Source organism: Spinacia oleracea, chromosome 3, assembly GCF_020520425.1.
Source record: "Spinacia oleracea cultivar Varoflay chromosome 3, BTI_SOV_V1, whole genome shotgun sequence".
Classification (NCBI taxonomy): domain Eukaryota; kingdom Viridiplantae; phylum Streptophyta; class Magnoliopsida; order Caryophyllales; family Amaranthaceae; genus Spinacia; species Spinacia oleracea.
Genome location: NC_079489.1, coordinates 26,303,433 through 26,311,146, shown reverse-complemented (window position 1 = coordinate 26,311,146; position 7,714 = coordinate 26,303,433).

The following is a 7,714-nucleotide window of genomic DNA, read 5'->3' as shown; positions in this document are numbered from 1 at the left end:
GGTTCCGGGTGAAATGAAAAGGGGAATTGAGATTCGTTATTTTATAGGAGATGCGTTGTCAAGTGGAGATTTACGTTTTCATCATCGAACCTTCCCTTTCGGGAATGGGGACAAAAGTAGGTGTCTACAGTTAGCCCCCACTTTGACTGAGTCTTGGAATAAGACGATGGTCAAAGTACTAGACGGAGTGCGCCACACAAGCCATGGTGACCTGTTTTTGCGAGGGTCTCACGAGCCCCCGAGTGATAACATTTGACTTAAGGGTCATCACTTGGAGCGTCGACATATCCCTCACGTGTCATTGGGAATTGTCAACGGATAGTATAGAAACTTCCCCACTTTGTCATTGGAAGGATCTAAAGAACTGTAGAAACTCCCTCACTTTGTCATTGGGAGTAGCTACAGATGTTTTTGAAATCAAAGCTATAAAGTGTAATTGGGCCTGGCCAAGCCCAACCACGAGGTAAAAATGTTTTTAAAGATTCTCATTTTCAAGGCTAGTTAAACGAGAAAACCCCCTTGTTTTTATGGGACGTAAAACGAAGGAAAATCCAGCACATCGTTGTTTTTTGGAAAAACGGAAAACCAATCCTTTAATTTTTGGAAAAAAGGGAAAACCAATCACATCTTTCTTTTTTGGAAAAACGGAAAACCAATCCTTTAATTTTAGGAAAAAAGGGAAAACCAATCATATCGTTCTTTTTTGGAAAAACGGAAAACCAATCCTTTAATTTTTGGAAAAAGGGAAAACCGATCACATCGTTCTTTTTTGGAAAAACGGAAAACCAATCCTTTAATTTTTGGAAAAAGGGAAAACCGATCCTTTAATTTTTGGAAAAAGGGAAAACCGATCCTTTAATTTTTGGAAAAAGGGAAAACCGATAAAGGTTATCGCTGCAGCGACTATGGACCTGCGCGGTTAGTGACGCAGACCCCGCCGACTAAAGATGGCGAGCCTGTCCGCTAAGGGTGGACACCCCGTCCGATAGAAGTGGACGAATCTGTTTTTGAAATTTGAAGATAAGGACCTACGCGGTTTGTAACGTAGACCCCGCCGGCTAAAGATGGCGAGCCTATTTTGAATTTGAAGACTTTATTTTTCGAAAACTGAGGACCTGCGCGGCTAGTGACGCAGACCCCGCCCGTTGAAGGTGGGCGAGCCCATTTTGAATTTCTTTCTTTCTTTTCATTTTGCCTATGTAGAAGGGCTTTTGTGATTACAACCTGTTGGTGGGTCGCAAAATTTCCTGATTAGGTGTGTCCTATAAGTGGGCCCACACTGAGTATATTTCTGTTAACGATATTTTTAAAATACCGTTTTTTTTCCTTTTCTTTTTTTTTTGAGATTATCCAAACACGGGACTTGTGTATAGCGCAGCCCGGGAATGTGATTTTGATCGCGCGCTCTCTGTTGGAGTATACTTTTCGCGAGCCCCCAAGCACTCGGGCTTTGGTGGTCATTTTTCGCATACTTCATAACGTCTTTTAATCATGTTTGGGGTCGAGCTCGTATGTGCGAGCGACCTTTCATAGTGGTGTGCTACTTTGGCGAAGTCATGGGGTGCGACTTCAGTCTTCGGGCGACAAGGTTTAATATCATTCGGTTTAGCTTGGCCCGATTTAATCCTTTGACAGACATACATTTTTTATTTGAGAAACCAACGACTTAACAATATTTTTTGGTGTTTCGAAGAATGACCTTGATATTTTTTTGTTTTGAAAAGTGTACATATATGTTTCTTGAGACAAGTCTTAGTTTCGACCAAGTTTACCATTCATTTTTGCTATTTGGGAGCTTAAAGGTGCTTTTGGGCTTGATCTTAATTGTACATAGGGCCTCGTGTCTAGCAACATGGTTTTAAGTCTTTTCCTGCTCCGCGTTTTGTGAAATCTGGGCCTTGGGCTGCATTTTCGGCGCCCAAGGCTGGGCGTTAAATATTTCGGCGCCTAGCTTCGGGCGCTGAAAGTCCTTTCCTGGCGAATTTTGACTTTCGGATTTCTTAACGCGTTTCCGAATAGGATCAGGATGTCACTTGATGCGTTCAGCTATATATAGGGGCTAGATACGTCCCTATTTTCCATCACTCTCAATTTCCTTTTTTCTTTGCTGTGTTTTAATTACACCTTGCTTTTGTCATGTCGATTCCCACTTTCTCACTCCAACGGGCTGTTAGGCGTTGGCTACGGGCCCTTAATCCTACAGAAAAGGCTTTATTGAAAGAATACCACTTAGAGGCACTTTTAGGCTTACAACTCAAATTAACATTGACTATAATTTTCTGCACGCAGCCCTAAGCTTTTGGGACTCCGATCATCATGTTTTTGTCTTTCGGGGCAACGAAATATGTCCTTTGCCAGATGAATTTACTGCGATCCTTGGTTATCCTACTAATGCTACCCCTGCCACTCCTGGCACTATCGAAGAGAGTAAAACAACCATAGGGGCTTTCCTAGGACTAGATGCTAACATGCTTGCTGAAGTTGTTGTAGGTGATGAGGTTAATTTGGCAAAACTTGTAAAACACCACTTTAGGCCTAGTAAGAATATGACCGAACAGAAATTGAATATTCGAGCCCTTGTATTTTGCTTGTTGAATCATTATTTGCTGTCGAATAACAATGGCGAGTTCAGTGACATAAGGTTGATCCCCTTGATTAGCCAGATGGAAAGTTGCTATTCTATTATGCCGCTGGTTGTTGCCGAGACTTTGCTGAGTGCGGATGAGTTGAAGAAGGATGCCAAATCTGAACATTTTAAGGGAAGCCCCCTATTACTACAGGTAATTGATTTTTCTTGCGCACGTACACACATTTTTTTTGCATACACATTTTTTATTCGTCCTGCCTTGGGGCTGAGTTTCAGCGCCCAGGGCTGGGCGCTGGAATTTTCGGCGCCTGGTCTTGGGCGTTGAAACTGCGCCCCAGGAACCGTTTTCTTTTATTATTATTTTTTGATCGTACCCGTTTTTTGCAGATTTGGCTCGTGGAACGGCTTAGACTCTTGGAAGCTCCTGCCGATCCTAAACATTATCGCCCTATAGCCTTGGGTAACCGAAAATACTTGCACCAAGGCCAGGACGAAGCCGAATGGGCCTCCTTTTTTACTTATGGCATTTGTTCTATTAAGTGGGTTGTACCATGGTGGGGTTTGACTACTATGACGGGGGGTTCTGATGTATCGGTTTATGTTTCCTTGTTGGGGCTATCTCGACCCATTTATATTTTCCCTTACCGAGTCATGCGTCAATATGGTTTAAGGCAGACTATCCCCTTTTCTGATACGGTACCACCTAAGGTAGCGGCCTTTTCACAAGCACGGGTTCTAGCGTGGGCTAAGTATTATGATGGTCTCTCGCGTTGGGCCGTAGCTACAAATGGCTTTGTGGGTCTTTCTGAAAACTACAAGTTGTGGATGAGCTCCGATGATAAAGCTGTGAGGACCGCGCGAGGCTCGAAATGGGGAGCCGGCTGAGCTTTTGATACCTCGTATTCGTGTTAAGTATGAGGGTCCTGATTCTGCCAAACCTCGTACCTATGGTATTAAGACTGTGAAAGCTCGTCCTGATCGAAAGCGAAAGAAAGTTCCTCCCCGTTCCAGTTTCAGGCCTAAAAAGATGCCTAACATGAAGGGGCATGTTGTTGTTAAAAGAAATGCAAGCTCTCGCGGAGATCGTCGCCGGAACAATGTATGGGTTAGGAAGGCTCATCCGCCTGTAGAAACAGTGGCTAGTCTAGTTGATGATAATAATCCTTCTCCCACCATTGTTTGTGCCCTTGAGGCTGAGCGGGCTATAACTGAGAATGTTTCTGAAGCCTTGGCATCTTTAGAAGTTAGTGTCCAGGAGCCGGTTCTTATGGAGATTGATATTGGGGCAGCGCAGAAGACTGTGGGGGTGGATCCCGCGAACATTGCCGACTTTATTTGATGATCCGGAAGAACTAGAGTAGTGTAGTTCTTGCTAGGGTGTAGGTGCCCTTTATTTATTTCGGTTGTGTTTGTTTTTTCATTTCTTAGCACTTTGTTTTCCTTCTTATTATTTTTCAATAAAGGCGTATTTTATTTTTTCATTTTCATTTCTTGTTTCTCCTTCTTTTTATATTTTTACATGTATAACACTTTTTGCACAATTTATGTATGTTTGTTTTTTGATTGGACCGAATCCTTGGTAAGGATTGCCTACGTATCTTGTCAGAATCAGGTCGCGCGTAATTCTGGCTAGAATAAGTTCTAGGATGCCAGATTTTAATAGATATGCCCTGAGGTGGTAGCATATAACTTAATCGGTCAAATGAGTGAAGTATTATCATTATTTTCGTCCGCCGTTTTTTGTTCGCCGTAAGTCGCGTAAAAAAAATGAAATTCGACTACTTTTTGTATGGCTATATTTTTTGGTGAGCCTATTTGGATACGTGTTGTACCCCCCAAGTGTTCGTTATTTTTCCGTTATGTGCGGATAAAATGACGAGCACTTAAAAAAATTTAGGCAGGCAGAGAGTTTCAACGCCCAGGCTGGGGCGTCAAAGATTTCGGCGCCCAGCCCTGGGCGCTGAAAATGACTTGGGCGGTCGTTTTTGACGCTTTGCTTCACATGTTCTTGCATTTATTTCTTTTTTCTCTTTTTTTTAGTGCTTTGATTTTGCTCGTATTTAAAATCAATTTTGAGGCTAATTCGGAGGCCTTTTGACTGTTAGCGTGAGATGCATTTTTGTCCGGATTAATTTTTTCTATCCTGTGACTCGAAACGGCTTTGAAAATGGGGTTAAGGTGTGGAAGATATGAAGATCTTTGTGTAGGCTTTTTGGGTGGATTGAGGTGCGCGTTGTTAGTGAAGGGTATGATGGAATTATGTTTTATAAATCTGTTTTTTCGGTAACATTTGCATTGTTTTGGATTTTGATTTCCTTTGATTTCTTTGGGTTGCATGGATTGACTCTTTGTGATAACACTGGTTGACTTTTTAGGTTTTTGGGGATATAAAATGGGATGGTGCGGTTTATTTTGTGGGTTTCGGGAACTGGTTCCCATGGCACTATTTCAAGACCGAGTGGGCCTCGTTTGTTGGACCTAGAGTGGGCCGCCTCTTTATTTTTGTATTTTGAAAGTACATTTGGTGTTCACTTAGTGTTAGAATAAAATTTTAGGAGAAATATTACGCCTTTATTAATTTGGAAAGTAAGGAAAACACACTGAAACAAACTTGACCTATATTCTAAGGGGTCTTAGGACCATCTAAAGTCTTTATTAATTTTCTACCAATCTAAAGAACTACTAGGCGCTTTTTACTACGGTGCTCTATGTGGCTCAAGCCTTGGGTTTAGTCTCGTAAAACTTTGGTCCTTCACCGGGACTCATCTTGAATTCTATTCCTTTTGCATTGACCCACAGATATGTCTTCACCCATCCGTTCTCGATCTCTTCTAGTGTTGATGCAGGAGCGATTAACCGGGTTGGATCGAAACCTTCATCTTGTAAAGCTAGGGTAGTCGTCACAGTCTCGTCCTCCATGGGCCTCGATTCGTTAAACAATGTCCATAGAGCCTGGTCGTCCAATATTTCAGTTGTTTTAGTCTTGGTGAGGTGGGGTGCCTCATCCAAGGTGTGGCAGTCATGGAAGATTTCAAATCCTGGTTTTAGCAAGCCATCCTGAACGAAGGGTTCAGGGAAATCACAGCATGGGTGTCCTTCTCCTTCCCGAACGAACATCCCGTTAAGGGTTCTTTGATATGGGGGAAGGAGGCTGGTTTGTTTGGCCTTGTTAAGGCGTAGCCTAGACAGGCGGTCAGCAATATCTTCCTCCGTTGGTTCATAGCCTAAGCCAAAGGGAGTAGATTTGTTGGGTAAAGGATGGAATGTGCATTCCTTCTTCCTTATGCCCAATGGGGTTCCGGGGAAATAACCTTGAGCTAACAGCGTTCTAGGGATGACTCGGGATGCATGCGGGTCTAGGAATGCTGGATCATAATCTTCGATGAACTGGATTGTTTCTTCCATTTGAAACCCGTAAAGGTCGTCTGCAGTTTCGGCCGTTCCAACCATAGTACAACTGACGTCGAGAGGAGGGGCGCGGATTTCTAGTATTACCCCGTTATGGTTAAGTTTAACCATTTGGTGCAAGGTAGAAGCCACACCTCCTAAGTCATGGAGCCAAGGTCGCCCCAAGAGGAGGTTGAAAGTGGGTTTGATGTCAATTATTTGAAACTCCGTGGTGCGTGCCACAGGCCCGGTTTGTATGGTGAGGTTGATTTTTCCGAACACAGGCCTTCGGGAGTTATCATAAGCTCGTACCCTTTGCGTGGAGGTTTGGAAGTCATCATTTCCTAGCCCCAAGCAATGGGCGGTTCGTAATGGGCAAACATTGACCGCCGAACCGTTATCTACGAGCGCTAGGGGGATGTTTTGTCCTTTGCATCCAACCACTAGATAAAGGGCTTTGTTGTGAGCACCCCCCTCTTTGGGCAAGTCTTTGTCAGTGAAAACTATGGCCTTTTCTCCGGCATCTCTCGTGACATGGCTAACCAGTGAGTCAGGTGTGATATCTGTAGGTACTGAGATGAGGTCGAGTGAGCGAATAATCTTTTCGCGATGTTCCTTTGAAGTACACATGAGATCCCAGATGGTAATTTCGGCTTTGGTTCTTTTTAGTTGTTTCAAGAGAGGATTTTCAATGACTTCCGCGACGGTGGTGTGCCGTCCATTCTCAAGAGTTTGCCTAACTGGGATATCGCCCATAGGAGGTGGGTGAATATCCGGTTGGTATATCGTTCCGGATCGGGTGAGGTTGTCGACCTCGGGCTCCTGAGGGGTGGTGTCAATGAGAGCATACCCGGGCCAAGTTTCAGTAAAGAGGTCCTGGCCCGACGCTTGAGATAGGTAAATATCTTCAGCATCATCATCCCACACACCGTACACTTCTCTCTCGATTCGATCCATAGGGACCACAGCGGGTGGTGCACCTTGGGGCGTAATGTACACCGTAGGGTCGAAGTTCTCATTTTCTGGTTGGTCGAGAGAGATGTGACAAGAGCCGAGTGGGCTCTTGTTGTTGTTGGGTTTGCCAACGTTAGGGAGAGGTATCACTTCATCCTCTATCATGTCCTGGATCGTATGTTTTAGATTCCAGCAGTTTTCGGTGTCATGCCCATTTCCTTGATGGAATTTGCAGTAAGTACCTTCGACCCAATATTTGTTCTTGACAGGAGGGTCATGGGTGGGGCCTATAGGTCTCAAATTTCCTTGATTGGTTAGTCTTTCAAAGGCTTGTACCAAAGTCGACCCGAGTGGGGCAAACTTTCGGTCTCGGACCCATCTTCCAGGGCTTCTTCGGGCGGGAGTCTCCTCTACGGCATGGACTTCTTGGGCTTGGGATGTGTTGCCCTTGTTGTAGGTATTTCTTTTGTATGCGGGTTTACTTTGTATTATTTTTGCGAGATCATCCTCGATCTTTATTCCCACATCATAAACTCTTTTGAAAGTGTCAAGTCCCAGGTACCTAAGGTGCTGTCTGTAGGCCGGGTCCAGATTGTCAATGAATTTTTGGACCAATTCTGTTTCGGGAGGCCTATTGATTAGCTGGGCCGCCTGATCCCTCCATCTAGCAAAGTAGGTTGTGAAACCCTCATTTTTCTTTTGGAAGAGAACTTCCAGCTCGCGCATGGTGACTTGAAAATCCATGTTCGACGAGTATTGCTTGATGAAGACATTGACAAAGTCTTC